Here is a 13,297-nt window from a genome sequence, read left to right as displayed (position 1 = left end):
ACCAGGAAATGACAGTGTGGTCTGCAATGTGACAACTGGAGGTTAATAAGGTATTTCTTATGCTGATTTTTTTAGATATATTTATAAAGGCTGCTGTAGGTAGATGTTAGCCTAGAGCAAAAAAGCTCAGGGACAGTACCCAAGCTTTGAGTTCAAGCCCCAGGAACAGAACAACAACAAAGACAAAAACAAAGGCCATCATACAATTTCTTTCTACGAAGAAGACTGGAGAACAAAAACACATTTAAACCAGAAGATAAAATAATGATAATGTCACATATTGTAGGAGTGCTTTGAAAAATGTTTAAGAAGACCTTTCGGTTGTTGCTAATAGCTAATATTTTAATGAATAGAATTTTAAAATATGTTTTCAAAGGAAAACATAGTATTTCATTAAGTAGGAATGGAGGTGTAATTCATAGATTAGGCATTTAGACTTTGAAAATGATCAGAAAAATAATGAAAATGATACCATATTGAAATGGATGTATTTTATTATTTTATACAAAAGAAAAATTAGTAGAAACATAATAGATTCTCAGAGGTACTTATATTTGCAAAACTGCTGAACTTTCATTTGTAGTTCATCCATTGCAGATATGTTTATTATGCAAATTAATTAAGGATGACAGTCTCTAAAAATTCAATTGTGGTGTCTTCAATTTCATTAATTAAGGCAAGCATTTATCGAATGCTCATTATGTTCATTGTGTGCTAACATTTTCTTAGCTGCCTAGAACTCAGACATTAAAAAGCCCTCAAAAGAATATGTACTTCTTAGTACTTACATAGTGTGAAATAAGATCTTCAGTTCTACTATCCATTTATTTATGTATTTATTTATTCATTTTTCTCAGTTGTGGGGTTTGGACTCAGGGCCTGGATACTTGAGCTCTGTTGCTCAAGGCTAATGCCCTAGCTCTTTGAGCCACAGTGCCGCTGTCGGTTTTCTGCTGGTTAATTAGAGACAAGTCTCATGGCCTTTCCTGACTGGACTGGCTTTACATCATAGTCCTCACATCTCAGCTTCCTAAGTGGCTAGGATTAGAGATGTGAGCCATAAGCACTTGGCACATCTATTTTTCAAATGCTGAAAGAGAAACAAATGCTCCTTTGCAAAGATAAAGAGAAATTTTTTCCTCTAAAGACAAAGTACTTTGCTTTGCAATTACATGAGGTCTAAAATAAGATGTGCATGATAGTTCTAAAAAGCCATGTCATGGGAGGGAGTGCAGTAGGTAGTACGGATGAGCAAATTTGAGATATCTGTAAGCATTGTTATCAACAAAGATTTTAAGGGCTGTCAAGAGACTTGCATTAATTTAACTCTGTTCTTCAGTGACCAGACATGAAGTTGGAACAAATACCCCTACATAATAATGGTTAGGGTTTTCTGAGACAGGCTTTCTCCTGTCCCGGGAGATATTTTTCAGGATCCAATTACCCACATATCAAGGTAGAAATATGGATTGATTGTCCAGGGAAAATGGTGTAGCTGATAAGCTATAAGATCCTGACCTCCTCCAGTCATTTGTCCTTGAAGGTTTTTGGGTTAGGAAGAGTATAGTGTTTCATGAAGTTGCTGAGTCCTGAGAAGACTTTTGAGCCTGAGAGAAGTCAGTTAATTGTATACACACACACACACACACACACACACACACACACACACACACGAATTGTTAATTTACTGTTCTCAGATATGATTCCCTTGGATACAATGAAATAATATTGATGGAGTTTGTTAAAAGGAACCATTAAAATATTTTTGATTTGTTTTTTATAAAGATTTTATTAACATTGTTTTTTACATCATATTTCAAATGTCATGTTTAACAAACAAATATTCAAGAAGGATTCTCTCTATATAATCACTGGCATATAGATTTTTGAACATAATTGAAATTAAGCTGAGGATTTGTATGTTATAGATACATATCAATCTATATAACATAACATTATGTTTATAGAGTATATATCCCATCATATATTTTATGTCTATGTAGTTCTGTTTATATCTCCAAGACCATGTTCATAACATTGGGTACCCAAATATTGAGTCATTGCTCTTATATTGTTTGGATCTAATATCCACATATTAAGGATACCATGTACCTTTTGTTCCTTTGGTCTCGACTTATCTCACAACATGATTCGCTCTAATTTCATTTATCATAAATGAAAAAAGTGAATTTCACCTATGCTTTATTTTTAAATTTATTATCTATAAGTAATTATACAGAGGAGTTGCCATTTAAAGCAGTTTATGAATGCAATGCATTTTGATCAATGTCATCCTTTTCAACATTTTTGCCAATCCCTCTCCTCCCCAAATCTTTCTTCATGGATCAAGAAATCATAGTATGGAATTCCATACAATGGAATTTTATCCACCTATTAGAAAGAATAATATTGCATTGTTTGTAAAGAAATAGAATGACTTGAAAATCTGACATTAAGGGAAGTATGTCAGGCCCAGAAAGACAAAGGTTGCATGTTTCACTTCATCTGTGGAATCTAGATTAGCCTATAAACCTACAAGTAAATACATTAGGCAATCGGCAAGTCTTTACAAATGCATTAACTGAAATGTGGTAGATTCAGAGGAGAAGTCAAATAGTGTTAATTCCTTGGAAAGACAAAGTCAAATCCCAACAAAATAAGCACCAGGAAACATATTTGCAAGGGGTGGGTGCTAGAAGAATAAAGAGGAGACTAAAAGGAGAATGTAATAAAGAATTCAATGTATAGACTAACCTCTGTTTTCTAGTTTAAAAGTAGAGAAAGTGTTTCTTAGAGAATGGATACATCTAGGTAGTAACATTTTCTATTTGCTTATTAATGAAGTGCTCAGTTCATCATAGCAGTGACTTTGTAAACCTCTCAGAAGAGATAAATGAAGAGCTAGGTCCAGAACCCACGAATCTGTTGGTTCAGTTTTCTTTTCACATCACTAGCGATGGCTGTGGCCAATGACGTTAGAAAGCCCAGAATTTATTTCATTTTGTGAATAAAACGTTACCAGAAGTACTTGTTTCAGATGAACTCATCCCCATTCCCCATGCCTTTTGGTCTTCTAACTGCCATAGACACATAGCTCTCCAATTCTGTTCCTCAACATTTTAATCATCTCCTTGAAAGGGTTGAACTTGATCTGCTTTAACTATTTGGCTTGGTCTTTTGGGGAGGGCGAGAGGGGAGAGCTCTGAAAGCTGCTGAAATTTTCTGTCAAGTCCATCAGTCCCAGGAGAGTGGATTATTACTACATTGTTTCACCATCTTCTTCCTTTCCTCCTTCCATCCTTTCTTTCCTTCTTCCTCTTATCTTCCCTTTATTCCTCCCTTCCTCCCTCCCTCCTTCCCTCCCTCCCTCCCTCCTTTCCTTTCTTCCTTCCTTCTTCTTTCTTTTGTACTGGGATTTGAACTTGGATCCTCATATTCACTAGGCAGGTATTTACCTGTTGAGCTACCCTCCAAACCCTTTTTACTTGATTTTTTATTTAATGTCTTACATTATTGCTCGAGGCTGGCTTTTAACCACAATCACACAATCTAACCATGCATCCTACATAATGGTGATCAAAGACTGTAGTAGAGATGAGCTAACTTTATGTTCACTCTGGCCTTGAACTGTGTGATTCTCCTATGTTTACTTACTATATATCTGGGGTTACAGGCATGAGCCTCTGTGCTCAGCTCCCCCTCTTATTTCTTAGACTGGTGAGACAGACTATGACCATGTAGTCCTCACATCCAGACGGTTAGACTTATCAAGACTCCTCACAGCAAGTGGATATGACTGCATTCATTCTCCTGTGTCCTAAATACTTCATTGAGTCCTGTTACTGAGTAAGTGACAAGGGCTTTGCAATGGGAGAAAAAAAATCATAGTTGGGTAAAGAAGATGCAGTAGAGAGGTTCCTGCAGAAGAATGGGTAAATGGTAACAGCCTACTTAAAAGGAAGGCATATCAGCCTGAACTCTATTGCACAGCACTGAGATTGAATATTGACAGTGTATCTAGGACAGGCATGCCCTATTGTAAAAGAATAGAATTCTGTGTTCAAAAAGTAACGTTTATCCTTAGTGGAGTAACAATTTTATTGTACTTTGATTTTATTTAGCTTTAAAAGTATATAATGCTATCTGAGGATCATGATTTGAAGCCAGTTTTGGCTTCAAAAAAAGATTTCCACAATTTGTATAAAGCAATAAAATATTAATGCTTATGTGGGCTATGATGAGGTAAGAAGGTATAGCAAAATAGCTGACTGGATCTATACACAACATTAATTAATTCATCATTATAATTAATAGATTTTCAGGATGGATAAAGAAAAAATAAGATTCAATTATAATGTGCATATTAAGGATAAATACACATATAGACTAAAAGTAAATAAATGAAAAAAGTTAACTTGCAAACTTTAAGCATTTAGAAGGCTATGTGTATATTAGTATCAGGCAAAATAGATTTCAAAACAAAGAGGCCAAGCATCAGTGGCTTATATCTGTAATCCTAGATACTCAGGAAACTAAGACTCAGAGGATTACTGTTCAAAGCCAGCCTGGGAAGAAAAAGCCTACAAGACACTACTAAATAAAGACCAAAATCCAGGCTGAAGGCATAGCTGAAGTTATGGAGTGCCAACCTAGCAAGCAGACCAAGGAAATGCAAGGCCCTGAGTTCAAAGCCTAGCATTAGATAAACAAAACAAACAAAACAAGAGGCAAAGTATTACTGAAAATAAAGAATAAAATTTGAATATAATTAAATTAATTAGAAAGATGTACCAATCATATTTATTTGTTACTAAAAAAATTCAAAACTTCAAAAGACACAGGGAGCCAGGAGTGTGGCCTAGTGCTTGCCTAGCATGCACAGAGAACCAAGTTTATTCCTTGGTACCACATATATAGAAAAAGCCAGAAGTGGTGTCATGGCTCAAGTGGTAATGCTCTAGCTTTGAGAAAGCCCAAGGACAGTGCTCAGGTCCTGAGTTCAAGCCCCAGGACTGGAAAAAATAAAATAAAAATAAAAATATATAAAAAAGAAATACACAAAAGTCATGGAAAATGTTTTCTTAACAGGGACTAAGAAAAGCGCATGGACAAATGATAAGCTATCAGAAATAAAATGAAGGATCCTTGTGGTAAAATAGCTTACATCCTGGTTTTTATTCTGTACTATTGATTTATAGACTGGATTTGAGAAACTAAGATATTTAGGGGTCTATGATTTTTTTTCCAACTGCATATGGGCTTATAACATTCTCAAAATAAAAGGTTTGATTAAAGTCAAATATGAAATGGCATATACTGACCTTTAAAACAAATCATACCCCATTTTTAAACCTGAAGAATAAATTCTAATTGAACTACGTATTATATAATATCCTTTTTGTACATTTATTTGAAAAATCATCGATCACATATGAAATTCTCAGTTTGGATCTCAGTCTGGAATTTCTGTCCTGTTGAATTGATCTATTGGTTGAATCTTTTCATGGTAAAGATTTGTTATATTGTGTTTCAATTTCAGAACTCTACCATGCCCTCTCACTTTCTTCCCTTTCTATTTATTGACTGTTTTTAATTATTTATTCTTCCTTATGGACTTTGAGATTGCTTCTAAACTCCTAAAGACTTCCTGGGGTTCTACTTAGAAATCTTTTCATTTACAAATGGATTTGGTGGGATGGACAGGAATATTACAAGACAATACAGAGAAATTCATTATTCTGATCTTGTTTGTATTTTGTTTTCTTTCATGGTTCTGACTTGGTTAAGTTTATAGGGTGTGTGTAGGGTGTGTGGGGGGATGTAATAGTTTTTGCTCAAGGCTTAAGCTCCACTTTTGGCTTTTTGATTGTTAATTGATGATTTTTAGGGACATTTCTACTCAGGCTGGCTTTAAACCTTGATATTCAGCTCTCAGCTTCCTGGGTGGCTAGAATTACAGGTGTAAACTGCTGGTACCTGGATTCTTTTTATAGTTTTTGATATCGATGAAACTGTGAAGCTCTAGATTTCTATTTTTAGTTGTTGTTGTTGGTCATGGGGCTTGAATTCTGGGCATGGGAGCTGTTCCTGGCTTCAGCTCAAGGCCCTACCCATGGAACCACAGCACTACTTCCGCTTTTCTAGTGGTTAATTGGAGTAAGAGTCTCATGGTCCTTTAATGACCGGTTGGCTTTGAACTGCGATTCTCAGATCTCAGCCTCCTGCGTAGCTAGGATTACAGGCATGAGCCACCATTCTAGGCTCTTTAATTACACATTTATAGGATCATTTTTCTTAGTTTTTAAAAGCAGCTGATGAACTTCACCAAAGACAACTTTTCTGAATCTGTTACACATTTTTCTCTTTAATTGGTTCATGGGAGTGATTGTGTTAATAGAATTTTGATATTGATCCACTTTAGTATTTTGCAAAGGAGCTAAATTAGTGAAGATTACTTACTAGTCTTTCCTCTATCATTTTTTTCAGAGGTGTCTATTTTTATTTAACTATTTCTTTAGCCAATAGCAGGGCTTCAACTTAGGGATTTGTGTTTTAGTAACTTGCTTGTGCATGGCTAGTGTTCTCTTACTAGACACATACCTGCAGCCCAGTCTTTTGCTGGTTTAGAGATGGACTTGTCTTCTAGGCTTGCCTTAAAGCATGATCCTCCAAATCTTGAGTAGTTAGAATTACAAGCATGAACCACCAGTATCACATCTGAGGTCTAGATACATTTGCTTTTATGTTGTGGTTGAAAACATTATTAGAGTGTCTTCTTTACATATGCATATGTGTGTGTGCGTATATATATATATATATATATATATATGATTTCTTCACCTAGTATGTTGTATATATGTTTGATTATTTGAAATAGGAAAGGAAAGGGGGGAAACAAGATGATTGGGAGAGGGTGGGGGGAGGGAAATGGAGAAAAAACATGAGAAGGGGTATCAATGTGTGAGAAGTAATGCACCTACTATCTGGGGAATATAATGCAATCCCTCTATACATTACAATTAAAGAATATGAAAACAAATGCACATTTGTCTGTCTCCTGAACTAAAAAATGACATGTGGCTGTGTGTAGAATATTTGGGAGCTACAGTTTAATTCTCTTTTATCCTCTAGTTGTCTAGTTTTCATACTGCAGACGAGGAGAAGAATAACAGGCTGATTTCTGAAAATACTTGATTGTTTCTTTGCAGAAGTTTGTAAGAGAGTGCGTTTCGTTTTTTAATGGCATGCTTACTGTGTGGAAGGTGCTATTCTAGGCTTCAGTTAAACATAAAAGAAGTCTTCCCCTTTTTCTTACATTTCAAATCTACTTTATCCTAGGGTATGTTTGAGCAGGTGTGGTGTGTTCTTGCAAATTGAAGACCAAGTTAATTATTAGCTTTGGGAATTTTCTCTTATTATTTTCCCATTTGTCCTCTGAAACTATTGTTTGCATGGTAGGTTGGTTACTTGTATTTATTTTCCAAATCATTTAGAAGGCAAATGAATCTTTCCTTTGCAAATCTTGTCTCTTATTATTCCTATTTCCTCCCACATTTTTATTAGCATCAATAGACCTGACTCACCCGCTCCTTTACTCTCCCTCCTCTCTTTCCAAACCAAACTCAAATTTCATTGCTTCACTTTTATACCTATACATAAAGTTGTTGTTGTTGTTGTTTTTTAACCATATTTACCCTTCTCGCCCTTCCTTCTCTGTTTGCCTTTCCCCATCTCACTACTTCCCACACCCTGGACAATCATAAGTCTTCAACTTTTAGTGTTGTTCTGAGATCTTCTACTTGATTTTGCATTTTACTAACCTGGTTCTTCACAGGAACATTCCTCATTTACTTATCTCTTAACTGTTTCAACTCTTAATATTTTTTGCTGGGTTGAATACACATCCTGGGTGCTATCCTTGCGCCTCTTTAATGGATAGGACTCTACTACTTAGGCCACATTGCCACTTCTGCCTTTTTTTTTTGCCAGTCCTGGGCTTGGGCTCAGGGCCTGAGCACTGTCTTTGGGTTTTCTCAAGGCTAAAAGCTCTACCACTTGAGCCACAGCACCACTTCTGGCTTTTTTCTATGTATGTGGTACCAAGGAATCGAACCCAGTCTTCATGTATGCTAGGCAAGCACTCTACCACTAGGCCAAACTTTCAGCCCCACTTCTGCCTTTTTATGAGTCTCATGGAATGTTTGTGTTTGGTCTGGCTTTGAAGTGCAATTCTCAGATCTCAGTGCCAGGTTTTCAGTCTACTAATAGTCATCTTAGGTAAATGCTTCCTACCCTCTTCACACTAGCCATTTATGAGCAGGCTGTGAACCTGAGTTCAACCAATCCAAGCAGAGGGGCAAGACCTACTGTATTTGGAATAAACAGGGAACAGCCTGCCTACTATGTGTGATTGCTTGCTAGATTTTTGGCTGAGGTGCATCCTTCTGTTCAGAAGTAAATTTTGCCTTGCTAAGACACTACTTTGTTCCTGTGTATATCATTGTGACTCTTGTGGTTCTTGGGGAGGGTAAGATCTTGCCTACCCATTGGGCTCAAATCCAGTTACTTTACATGGAAAGTGCACCATGAGCTGGGGGATTATTTCCTACACATAGCTGCAGAAGAGTTGCAAGATGGTCTCAGTCTTTCTTACCTAGAGAAAACCTCTGAATACAGACCCTAGCTCCAGTTTCTTTGAAAACCCATTCAATTGTCATAGGCTCTGTATGTGACACATTTCCTTCTTTCCTTGACCCAGAATCCTTCCAGATGTTTCTTTTTACTTTTTCACTTCACAAATTTCTGAACTTATATATGAATTTTATATTTTGGTTTGCATAGGATTGTTTGCATTCCTATTTAATGATATTTTCTAATGCAAAGGTTGTTATGTCTTCAATATTTCTGTCTCTGGTAATATTTTTCATAAACCTGCTGACCACATTCTTTATTAATAAAGATAACTGTTTAAAAATCGGTTTGTAAAGATAAGAAAGTACTATTTAATATCAGGAAATCTTCATTTAAAAATCATCCTTTGAATTCCTAGCCAATATTAACACACCCACACTGAACCAAGAAGAACTAAGCCAATTCAACAGGCCTATTTCAAGCTCTGAAATAGAAATGGCAATTAGAGAACTTCCACCTAAGAAAAGCCCAGGGCCAGATGGATTCACAGCTGAATTCTATAAGGTCTTCAAAGCAGAGCTCACACCAAAACTCCTCAAGCTCTTCAATGAAATTGAAAATGAAGGTTCCTTACCAAACTCATTCTATGAAGCCAGTATAACCCTCATCCCCAACCAGACAGATTCATCAAAGAAAGAGAACTATAGACCTATTTCTTTGATGAACATTGATGCAAAACTTCTCAACAAAATACCGGCCAACCGTCTACAACAACTCATCAAAAAAATTATACACTATGATCAAACTGGATTCATCACAGGGAGGCAAAGCTGGTTCAACATATGCAAATCAATTAATATAATTCAACATATCAACAGGAGCAAGGACAAAAATCACATGATTGACTCAATAGATGCGAAAAATGCATTTGACAAGATCCAACACCCCTTTGTGTTAAAAGCTCTGGAGAAACTAGGAATCCATGGAACATTCCTCAATATAATAAAGGCTGTGTATGACAAACCCACAGCTAGTATTACACTTAATGGTGAAAATCTAAAGCCATTCCCTCTAAAATCAGGAATGAGACAAGGATGCCCACTCTCTCCACTCCTCTTTAACATAGTACTAGAATTGCTAGCCAGTGCAATAAGGCAAGAAGCAAGCATAAAGGGGATTCAAGTAGGGAAAGAGGAAATAAAACTATCCCTCTTTGCAGATGACATGATTCTGTATTTAAAGAATCCTATAAACACTACTCCCAAGCTCCTTGAGCTGATTCAAAGCTTTGGAAGGGTAGCAGGCTATAAAATTAACCCTCAAAAATCAACTGCCTTCCTTTACGCCAACAGTGAGAGGAACGAGGCAATAATCAGGAAAGAAACTCCTTTCACAATAGCCTCAAAGAAAATAAAGTACCTAGGAATTAGCTTAACTAAGAATGTAAAGGACCTTTTTGATGAAAACTTTAAAACCCTAAAAAAGGAAATTAAAGCAAAACTAAGGAAATGGAAAAACCTCCCATGCTCCTGGATTGGAAGAATCAACATTGTGCAAATGACAATCTTGCCAAGAGCTATCTACAAATTCAATGCAATACCCACCAACATCCCAATGTCATTCTTTAAAGAAATAGAAGAGGCAATCCAAAATTTCATATGGAATAATAAAAGACCCCGTATAGCAAAAACACTTCTTAGCAGAAAGAACAGCGCTGGAGGAATTTCAATTCCAAACTTTGACTCTATTACAGAGCTATAATTCTCAAAACAGCTTGGTACTGGCACAGGAACAGGCCTGAAGACCAATGGAATAGAACTGAGGACCCAGATATTAAACCAGAAACCTATGGCCACCTAATCTTTGACAAGGGAGCCAAAAAAATAGAATGGAAGAAAGACAGCCTCTTCAACAAGTTGTGCTGGCAGAACTGGTTAAGCACCTGCAGAAAACTAAAGCTGGATCCTTCTTTGTCACCTTGCACTCAAATTAACTCCAAATGGATCAAAGACCTGGAGGTAAAAGCTGACACACTGAAAACTTTACAGGAAGGAATAGGAGATACACTAGGCCTCCTTGGCACAGGTTGAAACTTTCTTAATAAGGACCAAGAATCACAACAAATCAGAGAAAGGCTGGATAAGTGGGACTGCATTAAACTGCAGAGCTTTTGTATGGTGAAGGACATAGCTAGTAAACTAATCAGGAAGCCTACAGAGTGGGAGAAGATCTTCACCAACCAAACAACGGACAAAGGCCTCATATCTAAAATATATCAACAACTCTAAAAATTGAATCACTCCAAAACTAACCTCCAAAATAACAACCATCCCATTAAAAAATGGGCCAAAGACTTAAAGAGAGTCTTCTCTGAAGAAGAAACAAAAATGGCCTATAGACACACGAAGAAATGCTCAACATCTCTGGTCATAAAAGAAATGCAAATCAAAACAACTCTAAGATTCCACCTCACTCCAGCTAGAATGGCCAGGATCAGAAAAACGAATGACAACAGATGCTGGAGGGGATGTGGCCAGGAGGGATCACTACTACACTGTTGGTGGGAGTGCAAACTCATTCAACCACTATGGAAAGCAGTGTGGCAGTGCCTCAGAAGGCTAAACATAGAACTCCCCTATGACCCAGCAATTCCACTACTTGGCATTTACCCAACCATCCAGAAACAAGGGCATACTAAATCCACTAGCACAACAATGTTCATTGCAGCACTATTCACCATAGCAAAGATATGGAACCAACCTAGATGTCCCTCAGTTGATGAGTGGATCAACAAGTTGTGGTATTTGTACACAATGGAATTCTATGCTGCTGTCAGAAAGAATGACATCGCCCCATTTGTTAGGAAATGGAAAGACTTAGAAAAAATCATATTAAGTGAAGTAAGCCAGACTCAAAGGAACTTAGGCTCAATGGTTTCCCTCATTCGTCATAATCAGTAGAAACCTTGGGCTCTACTAGCAGAGATTTGCAATAGAGCAAAATCTTGATACATAAGGCCATATAATGTGAAGCTAATTGAAAGGACCTCCAGGATAGTGAAACAAAAGCCATATAATGAATGATTGTTGTCCTTAATGTGCTATGTTGTCTCTCATCTCCTTTGCTGTCCCTTGGTTATCTCATATTGGTATAGTATCTCACTTTGTTATCTGATATATTGAATTTATTTGTATTTGGATATTTGAAATTTGATAAGGAAGGGGGGAAAACCAAGACGGGTGGCGGGTGTGGGGGGGGAGGGAAATGGGTACCAAGACATGTGAAAGGGTATCAATGTATGTGAATTAATGCACCTTCTATCTGGCAAATATCATGTAACCCTTTTACTAATTACAATAAAAAAAATAGAAAAAAATTAAAAAAAAAAATAAAAATCATCCTTGCCGCCCTTTTGGCTCTCTGACCAGCACCATGGCGGGCAGCAAGAACAAGCGCCTGACGAAAGGCGGCAAAAAAGAAGAAAGCAGTTGACCCATTTTCTAAAAAAGATTGGTATGATGTGAAAGCCCCGGCTATGTTCAATATCAGAAATATTGGGAAAACACTAGTCACGAGGCCTCAAGGAACCAAAATCGCATCTGATGGCTTCAAGGGTCAGGTGTTTGAAGTGAGCCTTGCTGACCTGCAGAATGATGAAGTTGCATTTAGCAAATTCAAGCTAATTACTGAGGACGTACAGGGCAAGAACTGCCTGACCAGCTTCCATGGCATGGATCTCACCGAGACAAAATGTGCTCCATGGTCAAAAAGTGGCAGACCATGATTGAAGCTCATGTGGATGTCAAGACTACAGACGGTTATTTGCTTCCTCTGTTCTGTGTTGGCTTTACTAAAAAACGCAACAATCAGATCCGCAAGACCTCGTATGCTCAGCATCAGCAGGTCCGCCAGATCCGGAAGAAGATGATGGAAATCATGACCCGAAATCATGACCCGACCAATGACTTGAAAGAAATAGTTAATAAGTTGATTCCAGACAGCATCAGGAAAGACATAGAAAAGGCGTGCCCGTCTATTTACCCACTTTATGATGTCTTCGTTAGGAAAGTGAAAATGCTCAAGAAGCCCAAGTTTGAATTGGGAAAACTCATGGAGCTTCATGGTGAAGGTGGTAGTTCTGGAAAAGCTACTGGGGATGAGATCGGTGCTAAAGTCGAGCGAGCCGATGGATACGAACCACCAGTCCAAGAATCTGTTTAAAATTCAGAGTTTTAGTAATGACAAATTGAAGGCCTATTTGTGAAAAAAAAATCATCCTTGGCATATTTCAGTTAAAGGCAAAATTCCTTATATCTGGTATAACCTCAGTTTGCACTTTATTACCATTTGGCACATTCTTGGCTGTAATAAAAGACTGCAAAACAAGATCTGGGTTAATGTCAGTGACACACACACACACACACACACACACACACACACATATGTTCAAAGCTTTCCTAAATAGTCCTTAAAATATTTTTTGAAGAGATAAAACAAAACTGCTGTTGAAAATATTTGCATAACATTCCTCATTTTTCTCAATTAAAAGAAACTTCCCTTCCATAGATAGGACAAAATTATTGATTTTGATGTTTGTAAACATTTGACATTAATTTACTAATATACCAGTTTTGCTCTGCTTGATTTGTGGTTTGGGGTTGCTTTT

The 13,297-nt window shown here is 37.1% G+C and overlaps 1 pseudogene; it reads left to right on the top strand.

Annotated features, from left to right (window-relative positions):
- Positions 1-12,063: 12,063 nt before the first annotated feature.
- LOC150060139 (small ribosomal subunit protein eS1 pseudogene) lies at positions 12,064-12,897 on the top strand (annotated as a pseudogene).
- Positions 12,898-13,297: the final 400 nt, after the last annotated feature.

This window comes from Megascapheus bottae, chromosome 8 (genome assembly GCF_031878675.1).
Source record: "Megascapheus bottae isolate mThoBot1 chromosome 8, mThoBot2.hap1, whole genome shotgun sequence".
In the NCBI taxonomy this organism is placed as follows: domain Eukaryota; kingdom Metazoa; phylum Chordata; class Mammalia; order Rodentia; family Geomyidae; genus Megascapheus; species Megascapheus bottae.
The sequence above is the reverse complement of the archived record's forward strand: the minus strand, read 5'-3'. Positions and strand labels throughout refer to the sequence as shown.